Source organism: Zingiber officinale, chromosome 8B (assembly GCF_018446385.1).
Source record: "Zingiber officinale cultivar Zhangliang chromosome 8B, Zo_v1.1, whole genome shotgun sequence".
Lineage (NCBI taxonomy): Eukaryota > Viridiplantae > Streptophyta > Magnoliopsida > Zingiberales > Zingiberaceae > Zingiber > Zingiber officinale.
This window is the reverse complement of record NC_056001.1, coordinates 105,805,267-105,816,239: the sequence shown is the minus strand read 5'-3', so window position 1 is coordinate 105,816,239 and position 10,973 is coordinate 105,805,267.

Here is a 10,973-nt window from a genome sequence, read left to right as displayed (position 1 = left end):
ATGGAACTCCCTTATATAGTGTCACTTTTCCTTTGTGCATGAATCTCGAGGCATTTTTAAAAAAGTACTGGCCCTTTTGACATTGATAACTTTTCAAAAATGGGTCCACCACTTCTATGTTTTGTAGGGTAGAAACTTCCTCACACAAACGACCCAAGTAATATTCCCCTAACTCTGACAATTATTATATAAAATACCAAAAAGGCATATTAAGCTGTCAAGTTGGTGGACTATTTATATGTTTAGAGGATAGGTTGACCAGGTGCCTTTTTTCGTTTGATCATACCTTATTCATGAACAGGGTCGGGTCGGCTAAGGAATGAGGACCCTCTTGAGGACTTAGCCTCCGCTCCGCGCCATCACTTGGCTAAAGAGTCTAATCGGACCGTATGCCTAGCATATTCGACCGGACCATAGGTCCGAACAGCTAGACCACTCGATTGAAATATGTGACCGTGCTAGCTTCGCCTTGAGTGACCAAGCAGACTCGGCTCTGCCTTATCACTCAGCTAAAGAGTCCAATCGGATCATATGGCTAACATATCTGATCGGACCATAGGTCCAAGTGGCTAGACCACTTGGCCGAAATATGTGACTGTGCTAACTCCACCCCGAGTGACCAAGCGAACTTTGCTCAGCATGGCACGGATACAGCTTCGGGTTTCATCAATCTTGAGGAACTAGGAATCTGATCGGACCAGAGGTCTAATTGGCTAGGTCACCTGTCCCAAACAAATAATCGTGTTATCTCCGAGCATTGATCTTTCCTTAACTTTGACCACCACCTCAGATGGCTTCCTTGACTTTGAGTCCGACCTCACGGGCCCCCATTATTCGCCGTATCAATATTATTTAAATTTAATCAAACATTTTTAATATTTTTATTTTTATTTCAAGTATCTTATGTAATTATTATTATTTTAAATTTAAAATAATTTTTTGTTATTATATTAATGAAAACTTTTCTTTTCAGAAATCCTAACATATTGATCCTGTCTAGAAATAGTAAAGATGACAAGCTGAGGATGTGGATTTGAAGTTGACGCGGTGAAGACTCCACGTAGCTCTACAACACAAAATGTCAGTGTCGGACCGGAAAGGGGTTCCCGGCGTTGACCCTTCGACACTCAAGTCAGTCTCTGGTGATATCAAGAAATGGAGAACTGTAACTACAGGATGTAGAAAGATGAAGTTGTGTATACCTTTCCCTGTAGAGGGGAACCCCCTTTTATAGTGTCAATGTAGTGCTCATGCACGCATCCCAAAGCATAGACACATTTTCCTAGGTATCCTAGGAAAAGACAAGTCAAAAAGTATCCTTGACATTATTCTTTAAGCAGTCATGCAATTTTCTAATGTGATAGTCTAGAAGCTTCTAAAGTACGATTATCTGTTGGGCATGCCCTGCTGTCAGCGGCACAAACTCTCAAAAGGATACAAAAAGATATTTTAGCGAGGTCATGTGAAACCGACCGGAGTCGCTTGGCTGGGTTGCCTCCGCTCGGTAGTGTCCTTAGGACTTGCCGGCTCGTTTCTTTCCTTACTTCTTAATAGTCGTCGGTCCTCTTGTTTTGACTGGGCGTGGTACTCGGTCTGTAACACCAGTTGCTGCTTACCTTTATTTGTGGTCGGAGGGCAATTTTACCCGGTAGGGGAGAGTCCGACTTAATTGTCTCTTACGCTGGTACCATTCACTCGGTCATACCCAATCTGCTCGGCTGTAGCCGGTCCACTCGGGTGTGCTCGGTCCACTCAGCCGACTTAGATACCTTGCTTGTCTCTGTCTTCCACGTCAGTCGGTCTTCCTTATTTTAACTTATCCCTGGTGGGACCTCTCATTATTATCATATCACAAGCTTCCCCTTTAAGTCTAGTCAAAGGAGACTGTAACTCCGATTAACTGGACCATTAATATGTTCCTGAGCCTCTCTTTTCGATCAGGTACTCTACCACTTAGGGCCGCTCATAGACTTTGATAATGTCCTCCCATGATTTTATAGCCACTATTCGACTGCTGTTGTGAAAATACTCGGTTTTAAAGCCTCCGTTCGACTGTTGATGACGAAGACACTCGGTTTTATAGCCATTGTTCGGCTGTTAGTGGCAAAGATAGTCGATATTTAGCCACCGTTCGATTGTTGATGGTGAAGACACTCGATTTTATAGCCACCATTCGGCTACTGATGGCGAAGACCCTCGGGTTTATAGTCGTCGTTATGTTGCTGATTGTGAAGACACTCAGTTTTATAGCCATTGTTCAGCTGTTGATGGAGAAGACCCTCAGATTTATAGCTGTCGTTTGGCTGCTGATGCCGAAGACACTCGGTTTATAGTCACCGTTCGTCTACAGATTGTAAAGACCATCGGTTTTATAGTCGTCGTTCGGCTATTGATGGTGAAGACCCTCGATTTTATAGCAGTCATTCAGTTGCTGATTACGAAGATACTCGGATTATAGCCGTCGTTTGACTGTTGATGGTGAAGACCCTCGATTTTATAGTCGTCGTTCGACTGTTGATGGCGAAGACACTCAGTTTTATAGTTGTCATTCAGTAGAGATGTAAATGAGTCGAACCGAACCGAACATTATTAAGCTTGAGCTCGGCTCATTTTAGTTATATTCAGGCTCGAGCTCAGCTCATTTTGGAATTACTAAGCTCGCGAACAGTTCGAGCTCGACTCGTTATTAGCTCAATTATCATAGTTAATGAGCCTCACTTGTTAGAGCTCATTTTCAGGCTTATTTTAGATCTTGTTTTTGAGCTCGTTTTAAGGCTCGTTTTATAGGCTTGTTAAGCGAGCTTGAAAACTTATTTGAATAAATATTCAACAAACCTAACAACTAAAATAATATAAACTCAACACATTATTGAACATCCCAAACTACTACATTAAACTTCCAAACTCAACACACCATTGAACATGCTCGCGAGCCCTTTAATCGAGCAGAGCTCGAGCCCAAGTTCACGAGCTTATAAATGTGTTCTTGAGCCCTTTAAATGAGCTAAGCTCGAGCTCAAGTTCACGATCTTATAAACAAACATGTTCTCGAGCCCTTTAAACGAGTCAAACTCAAGCCCTTTAAATGAGCTGGGCTCGAGCCCTTTAAACGAGCCGAGCTCGAGCCCAAGATCACAAGCATATAAACGAACATGTTCGTGAGCTCACAAGTAGAATATCCTTAAGCTCGAGCTCGGCTCGATAAAATTGTTGAGCTCAAAATCGAGCTCGAGCTCGACTCAATAAGCTAAATAAATGAACTCGAATGAGCTTTTTACTGAATTGAGCTTCGAATAGCTCGCAAACCATTTGGTTCATTTACATCCCTACCATTCGGCTTTGTCGTGTGCAACACTTAGACAATTTTCGGATTTCTCACTACGCTCTACTCCCACCGGTAATGGTTTTTAATTGTCACTAATGTCATCCTTTGTTGGTGTAATTTGCACTAGCGACCTAACTCAGATTTTGATGAATGACAAGTAAGTTAAGTTAGGTTATGTTGTGATCTAACCACATGATTAAGTGTGCAGTACAAAGTCTAGATAGGTCAACGGGCCAACCGGATATATGGCAGGAAGCCTAGCTAGGTCAAAAGGCCGATCTAATAGCTGGTACAAAGTCCAGATAGGTCGATGGGCTGACCGGATATCTGGCAAGAAATCTAGCTAGGTCAACGGGCAGACCGGATAGCTGGTGTGAAGTCTAGACAGGTCGACGGGCTGACCAGATGTCTTGCAAGTTGGTAAGTTAAGGTAAATCACTGGAGGAGAGTGACCTTGTGAGGACGCGTCTTGGTTTGAGGGGCAGTAGGCGTCAGTCCAGTTTAGGTTCATTTGGGATCCCTAAACTGAGACCTTGACTAGTTCCTAGTCCTAGGAGGATTGAAACTAATTACTACTCTTTATTATTAAATTATTATTGTCCTAATACTTGTTTTGCAGGTTATTTGGACTAACATTGTTTTGCAGGACAAAAGGAGAAAAGTTGCTTTTGGATGAACAGTGTCCGAAGGCCCCTTCAAGTAGTGAAGGCGCCTTCGTACTGTTCATAGAAGGTGTCTTCCATGGCTATGGAAGGCGTCTTCTATAGGATAAATTTTGGCCGAAGTCATGGATAAGTGCAGGGCTGTTCGGGATCGAATTTGCCTCATTGGAGGTGCCTTCCATGGCTATGGAAGGTGCCTTCCATGCCTTTTATAAGACTGTCTCGAGAAGACATTGAGACAACACTGACATACGAGCTTCTGTGCATCCTTTTGAGCTTCCGATTGTTCTAGGCTTCTGCTATGACTTTGCTCTAAAGCTACTGCGCCCGATGACTGTTCCGAGGGCTTCCAATCACGGTCGGTAGATTGACAATGACACATGAACTTTCCCATGCTTGATCCTACGTGTCGGTAACAAGTTTTATTTGTGTACTTATTTACTGCAAAAGGACAAGTGCAGTGTGTTGCACTTGTTCTAATCTTCTTGTACTTGATTCCCTCTTCCGGAGGTACTGGAAGAGATTTTTAGTGGATTACCCATCGATAGGTCCGCGAGACCTGGCTCTTGGAGTAGGAGTCACTGAAGGCTCCGAACCAAGTAAAACTGCTTGTGTTCTCTGGTGTTTGTCTGTTTTCTTATTCTTTTCCGTTGTGTACTTGTAATTTTAAAAACCGATAAAATGAGTTTTTTTAAAACCACGTGATTCAGCCCCCCTTTCAACTGCGATCAATCCAACAAGTGGTATCAGAGCAGGTTATGCTATGATTTGGTGCAACCACCAATCAAGCCGGGGGAATTGCTTTCAGATTTCTTTGCATTCCATATGAATTAGTAAAACTTTTCAGATAATTTTTTCGTTCGATTTTAATTCGAGATTAGTGTAACATCTCTCAATTTTTTCTATATTTTTTTTTATTTATATCTCAAACTCTGCTAATCCAAGACCAAGTCTTGGTACCTTCTTTAGTTTATCTTTTCAGCACTCAAATAACACAACTTGAAGGGCACAACACCATTCGTCCTCCCCTATTCAACGGTAACGACTTCTCATACTGGAAGAAGCAGATGGAGGTATACCTGAAGACCGACTTCAACTAGTAGTTCAACATCACCGGAGGCTACAAGGCTCCCGTCGACACCGCTGGAATTCCAATAGACCCAGAACAATGGAATCCGGAAATAAAGAAGAAAGCTCAGATCGACTTCAAGGCTCTCAACACACTCTAGTGCGGGCTAACAAAGGAAGAACTGAACCGCATCGGCCCACATGAAAATGTGAAGGAGTTGTGGGATAAACTTATCGAATTGCATGAGGGAACCAACGATGCGAAGGTAACAAAAAGGGATCTTTATTTAAATAAATTATTTAACATAAAAATATAGGAAGGAGAATCTACGAATCAACTACATGCGAGGATAAAATGTTGGGACCTTGATGCCCGCCACAGGGGGGGTGAATAGCGTCTCACCCAAAATGTCGCTTCCTACAATGGTTAGTGTGCACAGCGGAAATACAAGACAAACACTAACAAAAGAAAACAAACCTAACATGTTGTTTAACGTGGTTCATAGATGAAGCTCCTACTCCATGGCTGTCCATAAGGTGGACAATCCCGATCCGTCAATGGATGATTCCCCGGAAAACCTCTGGCTAGCTCGAGTAGCTCCTTGTGGGTGGAGAAACCTCACCACAAACTCGCACAAGCTCTTGATCACTCAAGAAGACCTTGGAGACTCTAATAGGAGTTAACCACCTCTATTTTCATCAACCTTAACCAAACTTCTAATGCTTGGTTATATAGGCCACGAGTTGGACAACTCTGTCTACCAGTCGACTGCCAAAATCATCAGTCGACTGCCCTCTATGGAGATTCGACCGTTACAATCCAACGGCTTGATACCAGTCGACTGATACTTCTATTAGACGATTGATCCACACTAACCGAATGAACAGAAGCATTCTGTTTGCTCCCAGTTGACTGCCCGGTTGACCGCACCAATCGACTGATGAAAACAACAGTCGACTACTACAGTAACGCTATAGTAAACCCCTAATCCTAGGATTTAACCCCCGAGTACATTCACTCAGCACTTGTCCTCGCTGGACCAACCTAGACCTAACCTTCTAGCCTTCTCCATCAGCCTTGCGTCCCTCAGATGCCTCCCCATCCTTCATGTCTTGCCTTATGGAGCTTCCATTGACCTTGTCATTATTGTCGGGTCTTCCTTTGTCAAGAGATTACGTCTTCAGAACTTCATCCATTGTCAAGTCACACTTGGACTTACGTTACCAAGACTATATGCTTAGACTTACACCGCCAAGACTCATCCTTGGACTTTCCTTCTTTGCCAAGATCACCCTTGGACTTTCCTTGTTGTACCTGTATCCTGCACACTCACAATGCATATCAAATACAACAATAAACCTAACTTAAACCTTTGCCCAAACATCAAAACCTAACTTAAACCATGTTCCTATAGATTTAGGACTTAAGCATCTCACCAACACATTAGAGTTACCTTGTTTGTGTATTGTCAAACTTAGAAAGGAGTGAGATGCATAGGCAGCTTGTCTAGACTTAAGATACTTATATCAGTGCATCAACATAAGTCTGTACATTAAATACTAAATTTATAGTGATCAGGTTAAGTAATCTAGGTTAGTCAAACACTAACTGGATAAAAAACTTAACTTGACTAACTAAGTGAACGTTGCTATCTTCTTATAGTTAGTTAGTAACTAACGGTTAGACAGTTAAGGATAATTTATAGTTGATTAGATTATTTTGAAATAATGTCAGGTTCAGGGGGAAGATTAATATCTCTAAAAATTGTCTTGAAATTTGATAAATTTTAAAAACATTCCTTATACCTTTCAAAATCCCACTTTTGAAAATATTTATCACATGTTTGCAAAATTCTGATCAAATCACATGTTTTGAAAAATTATTTTGAAAACTATTTCAATTTTTCTAGAGTACCTTAAACCAAAATATTTTTGAAAATCTTTACAGCACTTAATATTTTAAAATGCTTTTTAAAAGTTTTGTTGCAAAACCTAGTATTTTTAAAATTTTCTAGAAAACTTATGTTTTTCCTAACAATTCTTTCAAGCATTCTCAAGGTAAAAGGTAAGTAGATTTTGAAAATTATTTCAACTTTATCAAATTATGAAAATTCTGATATAAAGTATTTTCAAATTTATTTTAAGCATACATTGAAAGATATTTTTAAATCACGTTGTAAATTTTTGAACAAGGCTTTTTCATATTTTCTAACTCCCCCAAGTAATCTTGAGAATTATCCAGTTATCAAAGTTTTTTCTGATTACTTTACTTAACCCATTTTTTGCTTAGTTGTCTATTCATGTTTTTGATAAATGACAAAGGGGGAGTTAGGGATAAAGTTAGCAAACACCAAAATTTTGAAACATCAAAATTCGAATAACTTAAATATCATTTGTCTATTTATGCTTGTATTTTTTTTTCCTAACTTAACCCAGGTTGTCATTGCATCGAAAAGGGGAAGATTGTTGGTATAGTTTGTACTAACGGTCTAACTCGAGTTTTGATGAATGACAAGTAAATTAAGTTAGGTCCTGTTGTGATCTAACCACATGATTAAGTGTGTAGTACGAAGTCTAGATAGATCGACGGGTCAACCGGATATCTAGCAGAAAACCCAGCTAGGTCAACAGGCCGACCTGATAGCTGGTACGAAGTCCAGATAGGTCGACGGGCTAACCAGATATCTGGTAAGAAATCAAACTAGGTCAACGGGCCAACCGGATAGCTGGTGTGAAGTCCAGACAGGTCGACGGGCTGACCGGATGTTTGGCAAGTGTGAGATATATGAACTTATTAACAAGGGTTATCGGGGAATAACCTTACGAAAGTTTAGGAATTTTTAGAAATTTTTCAGGATTTAAACGGAGTCCGTATGACTCGTTTTGAGGGGTAAATCGGTGGGGCTAGTTGGACGCCAGTTTGGAATACCCAAATATAAGTGGGAGTTGATTAAGGAGTGGATTAAGGTTACTGTGCCCTAGCTTTTAACGCCATAACCTCTCTTCTCCCCCCCTTGACTCCTTCTTCTTCTCTGTTCTTCATGTCGCCGTTTCCACACCACCAGCGATCTTTCTCTCTTCCTCTTGGCATCGCCGGCACAGAGCTGATTCTTGAGCAGGGGAAACTAGCTACAACCGATCCTCTTTTCTTTATCTCTCCCTCTTTCTCTCCCTCGCAGACGACCCGACGCAATTGACACCGACGGAGGCGACATCTTCCTCGATGATCTCGTTCTTCCTGAGTCACCTGAGGAACATCGCCGAGGCTCGACAATATTGACGCATCCAAGCCATCTCCGGTGGAACAATCGTCTCCTTGACAATTTCTTGCACGTGATCGGGGATCCAGTTCTAGGGCACTGCGAGGGGCTTGATTCTCGTCGACCCCTGGTCGATCGACCTCCTTGTTCCTCCTCTGTGGTCTATTCGCTAGAGGGTGATCCGTATCTCCCCACCAGATGGATCGAATCGGACGATTAGCTTAGGTAAGCTCCATCTGAATTCGTAAAGGATTCAAGATCTTGTTTAGGAGTATCCATTGTGATGTTCTTTCTATTCTGGAGCAGAGGAAAGCATTGGATCAACTCGCTGGTGTACTCCTCCTCTACCGATCACTGCTCTCTCCACTTCTTGTAGCTGCTGAGGTTGCGGGAGAAGAGGTGGGGGGTCTGTTGAGGTAAGGTTGGTTCTATTTGTTAGGGTTTTCAGCAACTTTTTGCTGTATAATTGGGTATGGATTGATTCTTGAAAGAATTTGTATGTGGGTGTTCTTTTGTAGCTTTCGGACAGTGTGTACTAGGGCTGTGAGCTACTGGATTGCTGCCCTATCTCAAGGTAGGTGATTTCCAGTGATGTACCTTAGATTTTCTTAGTAGTATGTTGCTAAAGTAGGTTTTCTAATGGGTTGTAGGGTTTTGTTCTTGCTAAATTTATTAGTAGTAAATGGACGTATGGATTTAGCCCATATTGATACTAGATATCTAATTGATTATGGAATGTTAGGGTGCTTCCATTGTAAGCAATCGTGAAAGGAGTAATGGTTTCAATTTAATCAATAGAAGGGGGCATTATTTAGGGTTAGCTAAAATGTTAAGGATAGCTAATTCTTTTAGTACACGATTCATACATCGTAGTATATGTATATAATTTGATACATTATATGATACAGGACCTTGATAGGTGATGAGTCGCATGACGTGGATGGTTCTATTAGATACGAGACATATTGAGGCGAGTATTTCTTTCTTGCTTCTTATCTAGTTCTTTGAACTTAAAGCATGGCTATATTTGGATGTTTAGGTTGTTTTACCTTAAATCTGTAAGTTTGTTATTTTCCTACTTGTCACTTATGCTTGATCTTTGATGTAATCCAATTTAATTCGATATAGTCTCTACTCTTGTTATTTGAACTCTGTAGCATATGCACATGTAGAGTTTGTATCATAGGGATGTCTAGTGTATTCGGTTAGCATGCTGTATATGCATATTTTTGTTAAGTATATACATGATTGGTATATGTTGTGGGAGTCACATAGTTGATTACCCATTTGCATTGTGTGTATGCATATACCTTTGGTTTGGGTATCGGAGGCATTTTGGTTGTTGCATGAGTGATGATAGTGTCTATATGGTGATTATTCACGTCATGCTCATCATTCATTGCATGCTGATGACTATTATCTCCCTTGTGGTGGGAAAGAGTCATCAGTCATTTATAGCTGCCCATTCGGCCACTGTTGGAGAGTGGTAGCTAAGAGTGGAGCTAGTCCTATCGTACTCACTCAACCGCTCAGTGTTTATACTCTGTTAGCTTCGACCACTTTGGAGTAGTGGATTTTGAGAGCACAATAGTCAGGGGGCTAGAGATGTGAGTGGTCAGAGACCCTTAGCTATGTAGTTAGATAACTACTTAGCGAATCGTCCGTCTCACTCACTTTATGGTGGTGCATGTACTGGAGACTAGTATGGTTGTCACAGACCCAAGCTCTCAGCCATACAGGGGTCGTGGTGTTTGGAGAGGTAGCGGGGGTGACCATATGGCATGTATGCGTATTTTTGCATATGATGCGCGATGCATCTGTGGAGATTTATTTGCATACGTGCTAGTAGATATTAGTGGCATGTGATTGTGAGATGTTGCATTTGTTTGAGCTATTATTGTTGCATTTGATTGCCATATTTCATACATGTCATTTATTTTACATGTATATATGGTCGTATATATACTTATTCACAGGTGTTACGAGTAGATCTATTGCTGACCCAATGAGTTTACTGGTCGTTGTATCATGGTGTTGATTTTGATTGGGTATGTACATTTATTGTGTCAAGTATGATCTTATACAGTTGTTGTATTAGATATGGTTAGTTGTATCATATTAGGACAGCATGATCTATTTCTTATTTCCTTTTGGATACTGTACACTTTGATTTCTATATCGTTATATAAACCATGCTTTAATCTGTCTAATACCCGCTGAGTACTTATACTCATTATCCCGTTTATACCATTATGATTTCAGATAGTAGGTAGTTGATATGAAGTTGCTTCGAGTATGCTGCCTACCGATCCCACATCATATCTGAGGACTTTTATCGATTTTATTTCCACTTCACAACATATCTGAGGTCTTTCATTGGTTTTATTTATGCTTTTCTTGCATTTAGTATTCGATGGTTTCGGTGTTGTATGAATTTGTCTGTGTTTTTGGAGTTTGATATGTGATGGTTGCTATTGTGATCTGGTGGTTGTGTAAGCCTTGTTATCATTTTTATCCAGCCGAGTAGGTTGAGTATATTAACTGCGTGGTTGTTATCATTTTTGTTCTAGCCGTGTTGGTTGATGGTTATATGGATATGTATGTATGCTTTAGATTGTCATTGATACAAGGAAGATGCTGCCGGATTTTCGTCTAACC